The following is a 16,378-nucleotide window of genomic DNA, read 5'->3' as shown; positions in this document are numbered from 1 at the left end:
TTAATCAGGAAGCAGCCGCTCGCGCGAGCGGCTGCTTCCTGTCAATTCACGGCGGGGGGTTCCGTGAATAGCCTGCGGGCCGCCGATGGCGGCTCGCAGGCTAAATGTAAACACAAGCGAAAATAATCCGCTTTGTTTACATTTGTACGGCGCTGCTGCGCAGCAGCGCCGTAAGGCAGATCGGCGATCCCCGGCCAATCAGCGGCCGGGGATCGCCGCCATGTGACAGGGGACGTCCTGTCACTGGCTGCACAGGACGGATAGCGTCCTGTGCAGCCTCGATCGCCGGGGGGGGGGGGGGGGGGGGCAGCAGGTAGGAGAGGGAGGGGGGAATTTCGCCGCGGAGGGGGGCTTTGAGGTGCCCCCCCCCCCCCCCCGCATCACCCAGCAGGCAGAAGAGATCAGACCCCCCCAGCACATCATCCCCATAGGGGGGAAAAAAGGGGGGCGATCTGATCTCTCTGCCTGCTACCTGATCTGTGCTGGGGGCTGCAGAGCCCACCCAGCACAGATCAGTAAAAACAGCGCTGGTCCTTAAGGGGGGGTAAAGGGTGGGTCATCAATTGGTTAAAGTAAACCTGAGAAGAAAAAAATGTTAAAAGTGAATAATAACTCTATAAAGGTGGCCACTAGAGATACAATTTGCTGAACGATCAATTACAAACGATTCTTCGTATGAACGGTCGTAAATGGAGCATTTATTTTTATTCACTCGGTTATTGAGGATGGCACATCTATTCCTGATATATACGGCTTTTGGCCGTGAAAAACACGTGTCAGGCATTTTGGTTCTGTGACACTTATATGACTGCAATCAAGGAGATTGATATTGATGCAGAATAAAGACTGATGCTGTTCCTTTAAAACCCCCAATTGTCTGTTTTGTATATATCGACCGTAAATGATCGTTTGGGACCACTAACGGACAAAAATCTAACCAATCCAATCAGATTGATGGGATTGAACCGAAATTCAGATCGATTTTATTAATCTGAGCGGATTGATTAGAAGATTTTTGTCCATTAGTGGTCCCAACCGATCATTTACGATTGTTCATATGAAGAATCGTTCGTAATCGATCGTTCAGCAAATTGTATTATTAGTGGCCACCTTAAGGTCACCAGACACCTCCAGGCACCTTATTGTGTTGCTGCTGAAGACCCTGTTGTGTACTCAGGTGTGCTCTGTCCATTCGCATGGCCTCATTGAGGTTGCGGCAGCTGCTGTGGCAAGTTGAGAAGAGTCAGTACAGACACATCAGAGTCAGTAACACAAGAAAAATTCGCCAGATTTGTCGCTAGTCGCTTTTTCAAAAAATTGTCACTAGAGGGATTTGAAAAGTCGCTAAATATAGCAAAAAAGTCGCTAAGTTGGCAACACTGGCTGTCCCCCAAATGAAATCATTCCACCTGCAGCCCGAATACGTCATTGGTCTTCCTCGGGCACCTTTCGGAAGTACTCGTGTCTCGGAGGACTTCCAGAGACGTGCTGATCTGTACTGCTAACATGTAAGTCTGCACTTGCGCATGTGCTGTACGAAAACATTCTTCTTTGGAAGCTCTTGCGTCCCAGAGGAGTACTGGAGGTGCCAATGTTAAATGTCGTTTTTTTTTGGGGGGGGGTCTTCAGGGTTGCTTTAAAAAGCCTTTACTCCAGAGCAGGTGTTAGTAGCTATATTTTAATATAATGAAGCAAATTGGCGTATATTAAAAAAGCACAGTGTGCGTGTCATACAAGGTGCCTCTCAAACTGCCCTTTTGGATGTGATCTGCAGATCTGCACAGGGCTTATAAAAATGACAGTTAAATGACAGAACTGATGCTCTCCATTGCATTGATCTCTGGTATGGTATAGTATCCTGTTATTGCCGAAAATCCTGTCTTGGTATATACATGTGTTTCAGAGTATACAGGGCAGGTGGATGTATATTAATAACTGACGATTATAATTTTTTTAGAGAAAAAAGTAGTCTCAGTTTTGAACAAAGTGTATGTGAACAAAAATAAAACCAGCCCACCTTTGTCTTCCATAACCCCACACAGATAATAGCTGTAACAATTTAGTAGTAATATTGCTTCTGCTTTGAGAGTCCTCAAATTTGCATATGCAAAGAACAAAACCACTGGGCACCAGTATTTGCATATGACCTGCACATGAAGATGATCAGACCCTGTGAATTGGCATTCAGAAGGATAGGGTTTGTCAGCATACAAATGGAAAGAGTGCCACTTGTGCATGGATGTTTGTTTTTCACACCTTTCTAATTAATTATGCAGCTCTGCGTAATATCTTGGTGCTTTATAAATAAAGGATAATAGCATTTTATTACTTTGCATCACTACCATGTCGGTTTTTAAAGCAAAGTAAACAATTCAGCGTTTGAAATGAAATTCCTCATTGCTTCATGTCACCAGCTGAGATCTTGTCACCAGATCTTGTCACCAGCTAAGATCTTGCTTACATTGACATTAATGCCAAGTCCCCAAAAAGTGACCATCATTTCAGCATGGGCATTTGGTGCAGTTTATCAAACACAAGGTTATGCCAGCCATAGAAGAGTGTGCTGAATCCCTGTTGTGGTTTACATGCAGATAGCGGTTACCATCAGATGAAAATGCTACTTAAAGGCGCAAAAAAGCCCAAACCCATTATAAACATTATGAAGAAAGGCTTGAGTGCTAGCCTCGAATGCCACTCTGGATTTTCTCAGTAACCCTTTCCACTCGTATGGAATTCCGCGTTGCACACTTTTCAAGCGCGATTTGCGGCGCATCAGGCTACCCGTAAACCCAAACTTTTGTCCGCATATGTAGTGGGCATGTAATAGTACATGCCCACACTGGTGGTACCCCCCTTCCCCAAACCGGAAGTGCGCTATCAGCGCACCAGCAAGTGACAGATGCAAGTGAAATTTCATTGCGTCAGTCTTGCAGAATTTTTGCTGGTTTTTTTTTTTAACATACTAATTCCTTGCCGATTCCTTTATGCAGATTCCTTTCTGCAAATTACATGCAAAATCCTTGCAGATTACAATGCAGATTTCCTGCAGATTGCTTGCAAAGTTGCATAGACAATCAATGGAATCTTATGGAAGGGACTGGGGGAGAGTGTAAATAGTAGCCAGTATTTTATTGCTAACATGCCCAATGGAAATATCAAAGATTGCATTGTGTGTAGGGACAGTAAGCCTCCGGGTGGCAGGCATAAAACAACCTATTAATGCGAAACTTGCTCACGCAGGCCAGGATTTCACCCAGGAAACTGTTTTACACTTTACCATACCTTGGCTTTCTCTTCTGCTACCAGCCAATAGAAGATGCCAGACTGTCCAAATAAGGTATCAAATTAAACGTTATAATGTGTTCTTTAAAATAAGATATACCGTGTAACTATGTTATGTTCCATGTTAAAATGGGAGAGAGAGTAAGAGGGAGAGTGCATTTCTGTAAAAAAAAAAAACTCCGACCCGAAACGACTCCCTTTAGGAAAGAACTCCAAGTGGAAAGGGTTACATTTGATGGCAAATCCATATTTTGTTGTTTGCGTTGCTTCTCAACAGCTTAAGGCTCCCTACACACTGCATGCGATTCCGATTCTGATTTTTAATCATTTTTTACATCTGATTCCGATTTTTAATTGTTACTGCATGCTGCATTTTTTCTTCCGTTTTTCTGTTGATTGCATTCAGGAAAAATCAGAATTGCAAATCGGAATCGGAAACGGAATCAATCGCAAAACGGATTTGCAGTGTGCAGGGAGCCTAAAGCAGATCTAAACCCAGGACTTACTCTCTGCTCTAAAAGATTAGCAACAACATAATATCCATTATAAAAAAACAAACATTTCTTTGTTGCTGCTTACAGGTCTCCTCAGAGATGGGGCAGAACTGTTACTTCCTGGTTTGCTGGAAGCACATACAGGGTTAAACCTCCTGTGTTTACATACAGCCTGTCTGAATGGCAACACCAACACTGCAGCACAGAACAGAGGGGCACAGAGGTGACAGCTCAAATTACAGTGACTTATTATTGGTAGGTAAAGGCGCGTACACACGCCTGATCTCTTCAAACGGCAGGTCGTCCGATCGGATCAATCAAAACCAGCCTTATCAGGGTGCCGACAGACTGTACACACCGGGAAACCGTCGTTTGAAGAGATCAGGTGTGTGTATGCACCTTAAGGGTCTCATTGAGGGAGAATGAGACCACCTTTTATCTCTAAATGCATACAGGGTTAGGGCTGGTTCACACTTGCTTAAAAAACATTTTTTAAGCGCTGCTTAAAGGATACCTGAACGGAAATGTGACATAATGAGATAGACATGTGTATGTACAGTGCCTAGCACACAACTAACTATGCTGTGTTCATTTTTTTCTTTCTCTGCCTGAAAGAGTTAAAAATCAGGTATGTAAGTGGCTGACTCAGTCCTGACTCAGACAGGAAGTGACTACAGAGTGACCCTCACTGATAAGAATTTCCAACTATAAAACACTTTCCTAGCAGAAAATGGTTTCTGAGAGCAAGAAAGAGGTAAAAAATGGGAATTTCTTATCATTGAGGGTCACACTGTAGTCACTTCCTGTCTGAGTCAGGACTGAGTCAGCCACTTGCATACCTGATATTTAACTCTTTCAGGCAGAGAAAAGAAAAAAAGGAACACAGCATAGTTATTTGTGTGCTAGGCACTGTACATACACATGTCTATCTTATTATGTCACATTTCAGTTCAGGTATCCTTTAAATGCAGGAAGAGGATCCATTGTTAAACATAGGATCCGCTTGCTGCGGAACACGAGACGGAACGTAGAGTCACAACTTGGCACATTTTCCTAGAAAAATGTGTCCAATGAAAGCCTAGGAGAATGGACACTCTCTGTTCTCATTAGGCTGGTCGCGCATCTGCGTCGCCCGTTTTGATCGCCACCATGATGTAATTCTCACATGTTCCGCTGCCCATCACTGGTAGTAGTATGTGGTACCATAGGTAGTAGAAGGGACAAAAAAAATGTTGGCATTAGCTTTCATTATTTAATCGTATATATTTTCATATGCAGCTTTCAAATACATTTACTTCTTTTTATTTAGGTGTCAGAATTAGAATCATTGTATTCGCCAAGCATGACTGGGTCATGCCCGGAATTGGATGTGGCACACACATGGCTCAGAATAGAAATAAAACAAATAAAACAAAAACAATAAACTGCAGGTTTAACAAGATACATTAATAACAGTGTTTCAATAGACAGCCTATCGATAACAACAGCCAGCAGCCGCAAACTGGGGGGGAGGAAAGAGAGTTCCAATGCCTTAAGGTCCTGGTTGAGATGGCCCACAACCTCTGACCTGATGGGAGCCGACTAAAGAAGCAGTGGCCTAGGTATGAGAGATCATTGGCAACATTCGCAAGGGATAGGCATTATGTTATCTTTAGGACATTTTGGTTGTCATTATTCCCATTATTCATTTCAAACACTTCAGGAGACGGAGCAGAGATTCATCCTTTGTCAATAACATGAAAAAAAAATAGAAAAGTGTGAGGGCCTTTTATTTAGGCCTACATTAGAGTCTACATTTTTGCAGCGGGAATAGTCCTAGCGGTGCTGGTAATTAGCTGAAGCTAACACTATATATCGTATTAAAACATTCTACCAAAAGAAATTCTCTCTTTGGTAAGTGATCTTCTGATGTACTGGAACATACCTGAAATTTTTCAATGTTTCATGTCAGTAAATTTTAATTGTACTTTTGGATAACATTGAGGGGCAGGAGACTATTGTATTTAGGATTCCTATTGAAGAAAGTTTACCTCACATTTGTCCCAGGGAGGTACCTCCATGGAATTTTGTGGTTTAAATATTGAAAATGATGGTCTGCTAAACAGAAAATACGTTTTTGTCTGTACTGTGTGTACAGGTGCACACCGGAATGTGTTGGCAACGGTTGAACACATTGTCCCGTCCTTTCCCTACCCGCCCGAAAATGCTCCATAGTGTGTTGTGCTGTCATCCCTCCTTCCCACCCCTCAGCAACAGTAAACGCCCCTCACCTGCAATGGTAGAACTTGTCTATATGACCTCCTGTCCAGAACTGTCCCCCTCAAGATTGGGTCCTGATGCCTACAGACGACAGTTATTGCCTGTGGGAACATTGCTATTGGGGAGGTTCTCATACTTCCATTATATGAAAGTCATGCCCTCCATCCATTAAATTATCGCCCAATCTGATAAAACATCTGGATCAGGTGACTGCCATCTCCTGTTAGTGCATCCTTTCAGATTCTAGCTTTCAGTGATTTAGAGAAACCTGTAAATAAAGCAAAGGAGATAAAATACATGGGATCTTTGTTTTTCAGTTGATGTTACATTGCATTGTCTCGTTATGTGCCAAGAATGAGAAAATTTATACTTTCTCTATCTTCTACACCCACAGTGAACTACGCTTGCTCTGTATGCTGTGGAGTCATCAAATATATTGCTCTGCAAATATCTGTCAGCTGATAAGAGAACAGCAGCAAGAAGTTCAGGAGAACATTGTAAAGCACTGAATTAAAGATGATTTCTGAACATCTTAGCACATTTGCTTGATTGTATTTGCACGCTGTATGCATGCCTATTTTTTTAACACTGTACTGTTTACTGTTGGCAGTGGAGTCCTTCTTGAGTTCCTAAAGAGCTTCCTGTGGATTTAAATCTATTGGTTCTAAGTGAGATTAGAATCACCTTCATTTGCCAAATATGCCAATTGACGTACCCAGAAGTGTTTGTGGTTCAAATGGCAAAGGCAAAGGTACATGAGCCAGACAGAAGGTGCATGGGAAAATACGCTGATATAAACATGAGAAGCAAAAGTGCAGATCATAAGGGACAATCAATAGAAGTCTAAAACACCTATGCTGTGGAGCAGAGGCTGCACAGGGATGCCCGGAGTTCAGAGTGGGCGTTATGCCGTCCAAGTGCTGGGGTGGGTGTTGTGCTGTCTGTGAATTGAAATGTGCCTACAAAGGGGTTAGAGAGCCGCAGGAGGGCAGACCTGGCAGGGAGTACTGGAGTTCAGCATGAGGGCTGCTTGTGGGAAGAAGGTGATCCTGTGCCTGGTGGTTCTAGATGGGATGGTTCTGTAGTGGTGGCCTGAGGGCTGGAGCTTGAAGAAACTACTGCCTTGGTGGGCGGGAGGATCATGCAAAATCCTGCTGGACTTCGTCTTCATTCTGGCAGTGTGGGCAGATAAGGGATATATTGCATCCTCGTAGTAACATCTTCAACTATTTACCCTCCTAATAGAATTGAGATAACCAGAAGTATTAAAGTGACTCTGTAACAAAAATTACAACGTTTTTTCTACCATCCTACAAGTTCCTAAACCTATTCTAATCTGTTCTGGCTCACTGCAGCACTTTGTACTATCACGGTCTCTGTAATAAATCAATGTATCTTTCCCCTGTCAGACTTGTCGGCCTGTGTCTGGAAGGCTGCCAACTCTTCCGTGCTGGTCTGTTCCTCTATGCACACTCCAGTGTGTGTTTTATTTACATAAGCCAGCAGCTTCTCTGCTATCTTATCAGTGATAGAAGAGAGCTGGATAAAAATCCCCCTCTGTAGGCTGTGAAAGTAGCTGGCTGACACATACTGAGGAATTACAAACACAGGCACAGGCAGAGCTGTCTGCAGGAAGCCTGTAATGTTCAGTGCATGAGAGAAGAAGGGGACAGAAGGTAAACACACAAATGATCTTTTGAGATTCAAAAGGAAAGCTGTATACAGCCTGCTTGTGTATGGGTGTATTTTCTATGTGTGGACATATTGTACATCAATCTACTTCCTGTTTTGGTGGCCATTTTGTTTGTTTATAAACAAACTTTTTAAAACTGTTTTTGACTACTTTTAATGCGGCGGGGAGCGGCGATATTGTGACAGAGGGTAATAGGAGATGTCCCCTAACGCACTGGTATGTTTACTTTTGTGCGATTTTAACAATACAGATTCTCTTTAAGGTGCCCATACATCTAGCGCTGTAGTATGGGCATATTCGACCAAGAGACAGATCTCTCTCTGATCGAATCTGATCAGAGAGAGATCTGTTGGCGGCCCATACACTGCAGGCCGATTCCAGGAATCGGCCGTGGGACGCAGGTATGCATGTACTCCCCAAATGTTTTATGACGGGTAAATATACTTTACCTGTCCACTGTCTGCCGTACTTCTGCACTGGTGGCCCACATGACTGAAGGCGTTATAGCACGTGGGGCCTGACGTCACACTCCACACGCGCCCCATGTGCTATATGTCAGTAGTCATGTGAGACCTGAAAGCGGAAGTACAGTGGACACAGCAGCAACACTAGTGGGAAGTGTGGCAGGTAAATGCATGGACACCAAGGGGTACATTTGAAGGGGACAGCGGCAGGGGTTTCCTCACTCGTAATATCGCACGCTGTTACTGCCACACACCCAATCGACTACATTGGCACATGAATTCTCAGCCTGTCCAATAGAATTGCTGATTGGGCATGCTTGTGGCAGCACCGATTTTCATCCGATTCGAAAATAATTATTGTATCAGGATGGTCGTTCAGCCGCCCAAATCCCTAGATGTATGGCCACCTTTACTGCTGGTAACAAGCCATTGATTCCCTTCTATTCATTTTTGTGAGGTAATTCTCCTTATTCTTCTGTGGTAATTGGTTTGTAGTGTTTCTAAAGCATGTAGGATACAACAGTGTTGGGCAGCAGTACCAGTAGACGTTGCACTATCAACACGTTGGTTGTAGTTTCATTTCATGTGACTGCAAGTCTGCAGGTTCCCAAAGATGTACTCGTTGTTCAGCACAATAGCGAAGCTACATTATTTTAACTGCTTCTCATGCCCAGAGGGCTTAATTATAAAAGTCATATGTTGTTAGCTGAACGGGTTCTGACTTGATTATCATTAGCATATACATTTCACATAGAAGTCTCAGCCTGAAGCTACGCCGACATGCCAACATCCAAGGGTACAAGGGCATTACTTTATGGACGGGTTACAATCAACTGTATTCAGTCTTTTTTCATGATTTTCTAGCACTGAGATTTCTCATAGAAGTTTGGAGAGTTTAAAGAAAAATTAATATCAGCCCATCTCGAAAAAGATTATAGTATATTGTCTCTACACTAGGATTGCCAGTGCATGCCTGCAAAAGGCTAACACATTTAGGTTAGGGCTATGGCCAACAAGAGCGCTTTTAGCCACAGTTTGGAATTGCCAGTGATTGCTGGTAATTTCAAAAGTGCTAAGTTAGTAAAAGTTAATGGAGGTGAGTCCACATGAGGGATTGTGATTAGGGATAGGAAATTGCAATTGCAGGTCCTGTAGCATTTCGGAAGCGATTATGCTCCAATACAAACAATGCGAATGCTGCAAAATCGCTGTGCAAAAGTGATTTTGCAGTATTTCCACTACCCAAGCAAAAAATATATATGTTTACAAGTCGCAATCCTTCTACAAATGCAAGCACTAAAAAATGCTTCAAAGCGTTTGCGTTTAGCGTTCTGTAGTGGGCACCCAGCACCTAATAGATTCTGTAGTTAGCTGGATTTAGACAGCTACAGCCCCAGCTAAGCATGCATGTACACATATAAACCATTTATTATTATTACTTTAGATTTATTTAGCACACAGATCTTCCAGCCCTGCACACATACATATTTTACAAATAGGTAACATGGATAAATAAGGGAAGTGCAGTAGACAAAACATCTGTATAGCACACCTTATACTAAGAATACATGAATAAGTCAGTCAGCAAATGCAGCAAAATCAAGATATGGTCAATAAGGAGAGGAGAAAGGAAAAACCCGCAGGGGTACCAGGAGCCCTTTTGGTGTATTATCTTCAGATAATGAGATAGAGATTAAGAAAAAATATACTCACAAGTGTAGGTTGCTGGAAGGCAACCACTTGTATAGGCGTGTAGGGAAGTCCCGTCCCCACTCGGTCTTTATAACTGTTGGTCGCTGCTCCTTAGAAAAAAGGTTTCGCTTCTCGTGAGTCGCGAAGAACCCCACGAGTGGGGTGATATAGGATCGATTTCCGGAGAGGATAGGAGGCGCCCGTGTAGTGTATAGGGTGTTCTCTTTATACAAAGAGACTCCACTTGATAAAAAGTTTAAGAAGGTTTATTAAGCACAATAGACAACGCGTTTCGCGGTCCAAGCCGCTTCCTCAGGTCAGTGACAGGTGCTTTTAAAAAAACAGACAATAGAAATCAAAAAAAGGCGCTCGGGGTCGTAAAGCATAAAACATAAAACCAAAAAACATAAAACCAAACATATCGTTGTATAACATTAACATTATATGTGGGGATTACTGTCACATACCAGTTAGGAACTATGTAGTTTCGCCTTCCATTATGATAATATGCATATATAAGGGAAGTAAATAGTAAAACAATTCACGATGAAGAATAAACAAATAAAAGCAGAATCATAAGACATAAACCTTAAAAACAATTATAAAAGAAACACACATATGAAATAACAAATATGTGGCAACATGAAAATAATACACTATATGTATAGGTTAGATAGGATCTGTGGGGTCCCACCCTAGGTTGGGGGGTATGTATATGGAAAAATGAGAGGGAGATAGCTTTGGGATAGGATCTTAACAATGCCCTAGTAGTTGTGATAATGGATGTAGATGGAAGTGGAATAGTGTATTGGAGGGGTCTGCATCTATAGTAGGATGGATGCAAGGCTAAAGAATTAGGTAGTACCAGACTAAATTATGTGAGGGGGGACGGGGGGGGGGGGGCGGCTGGCGGGGGAGGAAAGGAGAGGACTGATAAGCAGTGTAGGTGGGCGCCAGGAGTGGTTAGATCCTGGTGGATTCAAAAAGGACCCAGGAGGGGTCCTAGGTATATAATAGACTAGGGACAATGTGTCCTGAGTGGGAGGGTAACAGAGGAGAGATCATAGCAGGGTCTATGGAAAGGTAGGGTGATAGGAGGAATGGTCCTGGGAGATCATGGAGTCTGGGTGGACCCTATGAGACAATGTGAGGAGGTCTCTTACCTTAGGTTAGAGTCTGGAGAGCCTGAGCGCCAAGCTGAGGGCTCTGCTGAGAGCGGTTTAAATGTACGTGGTTTGCGGAGGTGGGGAGGGCGGGGGGCGTGGGTAATGGAAAGGCCTGTCAGTCGAGGCAGGGGGCGTGGTTGGGGTTTATGCCGCACATCAATAGGCGTACTGGCCAGGAGGAGGGAGTGTATTGCGAGTCAGAGCTCGTATCAATGCGAGAGAGGACGGGGCCTCTGACAATGCGGAACTACGTCAGGGCAGCCGGCGCACGCATGCGCGTAGGTCCGATTCCGCCATGTTGGTATATGGCAAAGTAGGGAAAAGTAACGAGGGGGGTCGTGGGACACCAGAGGGAGTGGCAAGGTGGGGGGGGGGGAAGAGAGCAGATATATCACGACACTGATGGGGGCGCCTAAGTATGTGTTAAACATTCTGGAAGACGCAGGATCGTGTATAGGCAGAGGATCAGTGAGATCAGTCGGATCCACTGTATTACTGCCCTCTTGTGGGCGAATAGGGGATTGTGTGCAGAGCCAATACATAGACTCTTGGTTAAGTAGCTAAAGTAAGGATGGCATTAATAATTCAGCAAAGAGGTTATTATATTCCAGTTACATCTGTACCGTATATTGTTGAAATAAAAATTACACATATGTAATATGATAGACATCATCATAGATAATTTCCCCATATTGTTTCTGAGATCTGTGGGGTCTGAGCGATCTGCTCTGTGGTTGCGTGCTCATGTACAATTTGGGAGCTGAATGACAAGCTAGAAAATTATCTAGAGGTTGGGTCCTAGGAATAAGGTTAACGGGAAACATCAGTATAGAGGCTATTATCGTGCGCAAGTATAAATTCCACCTATGTTGGAAGCATTATTGGGACTAGATAATATATATGCTACCAAATATATATATGTATATATGTAATATAATTGCACCCAGGGTCAATAGGCTAGAACGATAATGTAATAGATTTAGGTTACAGTCTAATTCTGAATTTCAGTGTCTAGTGAGATCTTATATGTAGCTGTGTTACTGGATTTTTCAGATTTTGTTGTTACTTATTTCTCCTTTCATTTCATCTGGGGGGGGGGGGGTGTAGGGGGGGTAGGGCGGGGGGGAGGGGGAGGGGGGGAGAGATAGGGAGGGTAAATTGAGGGGGGGGGGAAGGGTGTGAAGGATAGGAGAGGTGAGGGAAGGATAGAAGTGCAAAGGATAGGAGAGATGAGGGAGGAGTGGGAACAGGTGGAGAGGGAGGGAGGGAGGGAGGGAAGGATGGGGAAGGAGGGGAAAAGGGTGGAAGGGAAGTCAGGAGGTAGTATTATAAGTTGTGTTCGAGGCAGATGTTGAGCCCCTCTGGATGTAAAGTCCTAAGTTTGAAAACCCAGTACATTTCTCGTGATTTTAGTCTTTCTTTCCTATTCGGGATATCTGGGGGTATATGCTCAATCGGACAGACTCTGATTTCTTTATGGTCTTGATTGTGCATTTCTTTGCAGTGTCTAGATAGTCCATGTTTAGTGAATCCCTTGTCGATGTTTCGCCGGTGTTGTCCCCATCTTGCTCTCAGCTGTTGTGTAGTTCGCCCTATGTATTGCAGGCCACATCCGCATGTTAGTAGATAGATGATATAGTCTGATGAGCAGTCCATCCTCTGTGTGATGTTGTAGATATCACCTGTAGCCGTAGATTCAAAAGTTTTTTGGTGGTTGCATATCATCTGGCAGCACAGGCACATCTTTTGTTTACATTTTTGGACACCTGGATTCTCTTGTTGTTTCTGGGGCCCTTTAGATTGTGTGTTTTTGAGTTTGCTTGGGGCCAATTCATTTTTCAGGGTTTTTGCCCTTCTAAAGATGCAGTGTGGTTCCTCATCTATTTCCTTCTTGAGATATGGATCGTCTTGTAGTAATGGCCAGTGTTTTTTTAGGATATTTCTCACTGATGTATGGTTATTGGAAAATTTCGTGATGAAATTGGTTTGATTCTGTATCTTTTTTGTGTCTGACGATTTTTCTTTTTCCACTAAAAGCGATGATCTCTCTATATTTCTCGCTCTTTTCCTAGCAGCTGTAATTAGTCTTGTTGGAAAAAGTTTTTCTTTAAATTTGTCTGTGAGTACTTTCGCTTGTGAGTCGAAAGATTTCAGGTCTGTGCAATTCTTACGAATCCTTAGGAACTGCCCAAACGGAATATTGTTTTTCCATGGTTTGTGGTGATTGCTCTTATAGTTAATGTATGCGTTAGAATCCACCGATTTAAAGTAGTTCATAGATTTTATTTTCTCGTTTTCAGTGTAGAGAGTTACATCCAAGTATGCAATCTTTTTCTCATCGTAATTTGAGGTGAAGGATATTCCCCAATCATTGTTATTTAGATAATTGACAAAATTATCTATAGATGCTTTGTCGCCTCTCCAAATTAGGATCAGATCATCTATGTATCTTCTGTAGTATACAATGTTGGGTGTAAAGGAGTTTTCTTGTTCTATTAATAGAAGTTCCAGGAGGCCCATTGTCAAGTTTGCGTAGCTGGGAGCCATGCTCGATCCCATGGCTGTTCCCCGCCTCTGTATGTATGTGGTATCCATGAATGTAAAATAATTATGTGTTAGTATGAACTTGATGCCTTCAATAAGAAAGATTTTTTGTTTCATCGGAATCTTTTCGTTCATCATCAGAAAGTACCAAACTGCTTTAAGGCCGATTTTATGGTGTATGTTGGAATAAAGGGCTGACACGTCTAAGGTCAGCCACTTATAATCGGTTGTCCAGGGTATCTTCGTGAGTTCTCTGAGTAGTTGTGTAGAGTCCTTTAAGAACGAGGGTAGCTCTCTTACCATTGGTTGCAGATGATGATCTATTAGTTCTGACAGGTGTGAGGATAATGAATTTATGCCGGCTATAATTGGTCTGCCTGGTGGGTTGATGGTGGATTTGTGGATTTTTGGTAAATGATAGAAATTAGCTATTGTAGGATCTTGTATGAGTATGAAGTCTTTTTCGGATTTGTTGAGGATTCCTTCTTCTAGGGCGTCCATCACTAGGTTTTTGAGTTCATTGTTGTAGTTCTCAGTGGGGTCTTGGTCTAGTATACCATAATATTCCGTGTCCTTCAATATCCTCTCTGCTTCTGTAATATAATCCCCTTTATTCATTACAACGATTCCACCCCCCTTATCTGCTGGTTTCACGATGATTGCGGTGTTGTTCTTGAGGCTTTTTATCGCTTGTTGTTCTTGTTTGGTCAGATTGGATGTGGGGCTCTTTTTGTCCAGTTTCCTGAAGTCTTCTAGAACTTGATTGTAGAAGCCCTCTATATGGGGGCCTCTATACATAGTAGGATAAAAATTCGACTTGTTTTTGAGTTGGGTATGTATATATTTTTCCATTTCCAGTTCTTCCGGGTTATAGAAGAGGTTCGGTGTGTCGTCGTTGTTTAGGATTATTGGTAGTTCTCCATTCTTGTTATGGTCTTTTATGTTTTGACCCTTTGATTTTTTTAGGGCGAAATATCTTTTTAAGGTCAGTTTTCGAGTGAATTGATTCAGATCTATAAATAGGTCATATAGGTTCGCTTGTTTGGTAGGGCAGAAAGAGAGGCCTCGGCCTAGGATAGCTTTCTCAGCTCTATTCAATGTGTGAGAGGATAAATTGAAGATAGATTTGGTATCAGAGGTTTCTCCACTGCCAATCATCATTTTTTGTTTGGATTTTCGTCCTCCTCTTTTCCCCCTTTTTCTCGGTTTTCCGTATTTTCTCCCGGTGATTTCAGTGGTGAGGAGTTTTTCGGGGGTGCTAGGTGGGTTATGGAGTAGGGTATCATGGGTCTCAGCGGTGTAGTCCCCCCCAATATGGTGGGTAATTCTAAAAAAGAAGAGGATGAGCTGATTGTTGTGCCTTCTGTAGTGTTGCAATCAGAACTGTGATTTATTGGTTCTTGTGTTGGCGTGAAGAATTCAGTTATGTGTCTGGTCTCTTTGGTCATTTGTGTTTTCGTTCTCTTATTTGCTCTGGTTGGTTGGGGTATTCTAGATTTCGGAGTTATTTTGGTTCCTGGTTTTTGTGTTGTCCCTATATTTTTCTGTGACTGTAATGTCCTTCCCTCCGATGTATTAGGTTCTTCTTGTGTGTTATAGATGCTCAGATCTAGAAGGTCGTCTGATGAAATAGATAGCTCATCATTAAGTTTTATTTCTTTGCTTTTATGGTCAATTAGTGGTGTACTAAATATGTCATCTTCTTCCGATGGTCTGCTTCTTTTCTTTGGGGTCTGTGTAGGTCTCTCTGTTAAATCGTCTTTGGGATTCTTCTGTATCCTTTGGTGTTCTATATTTAAGATTCGGTTAATAGGATCTTTAGATGATTGTCTGTTCCTTGGTTCGGCTCGTATTCTTTTTTCGTCTTTTTCGTTATCATCTCTCTCTTTTTGGTGGTATGTGGGTTTTGGGTCGCGTCTTTTGTAGGAGTATCTTCTCTCTGGTTTGCTCCTTTGGTGTCTAGTTATCTGTACTGGTGGTGATTGCGATTTTTGTTCTTCTCCGCTGGCTGGAGTTTCATCAATCGGGTTGGTAGTGGGTTTTGGTTTTCTTTTGTTGTGTATCCTCTGTCTGTTCTGAATATATAAGTGTCTGTCTCTGTTGAGCTTCCCTAGTTTGTTCTCAGATATATCTAACTCAAATTTAGTAATTTTGTTATGTAATATGTGTGAGAAAGATTTGTATTCGTTGGTTTTGTTGTATTGGGACAGTTCTGTTTTTATGGCGGCTATCTGTGGTTGTAATTCTGTTATGATTGATTTACGTTTCTTTATAATACGCTCCATCTTTCCTCTAGAGCAGGATTCTAGGTACTCATACCAATCTTTAGAGAAAGTCTCATCATTAGGGAAAGGGGATTCTGTGAGATCTCTCAAACCATTTGGGGAGATCTCTTCTTCAATGTATGCTGATTGCATTTCTGTATCCGCTATGTTAAAAAATTCTGTCTTTAGAAGTCTTTCTAGGGCAAAGAAGAGAGGGCTTAGATCAGGGGTCGTGAGAATGTCGTTACTTGCTGTTTCAGCGTCCTCTCCCTGCCGGTCTTCTTGTTGTTTGAAGTTGGTTCTCTTAAATTGTTGAAAAAGTCTCGCTCGCAGAGCAGTGCGGTCTTCAATTAGGTCCATCTTGTATTTCTATGGTTGTGGTCTCGACTGGTGTTTTCTGCGGTGACGGTGATATCCTCTGGGGATGTCGCCGTGTATGGATCTGGTCAATAAGGAAAGGAGAAAGGAAAAACCCGCAGGGGTACCAGGAGCCCTTTTGGTGTATTATCTTCAGATAATG

General features: G+C 42.7%; 1 protein-coding gene and 1 long non-coding RNA gene across 2 annotated transcripts in view; both read left to right on the top strand.

Moving 5' to 3' along the window:
• The window catches only part of PPM1L (protein phosphatase, Mg2+/Mn2+ dependent 1L), a 361,569-nt gene that overhangs the window by 41,607 nt on the left and 303,584 nt on the right, over positions 1–16,378 (top strand). The gene's annotated exons all lie outside the window — the stretch shown is intronic.
• LOC137570581 (uncharacterized) lies at positions 1,805–6,545 on the top strand. The gene is made up of 3 exons (XR_011031089.1): positions 1,805–1,843; positions 3,241–3,337; positions 6,430–6,545. It is a non-coding gene; the product is annotated as an uncharacterized lncRNA (long non-coding RNA).

Source organism: Hyperolius riggenbachi, chromosome 4 (assembly GCF_040937935.1).
Source record: "Hyperolius riggenbachi isolate aHypRig1 chromosome 4, aHypRig1.pri, whole genome shotgun sequence".
Taxonomy (NCBI): Eukaryota; Metazoa; Chordata; class Amphibia; order Anura; family Hyperoliidae; genus Hyperolius; species Hyperolius riggenbachi.
This window is presented reverse-complemented; position numbering and strand designations above follow the sequence as displayed.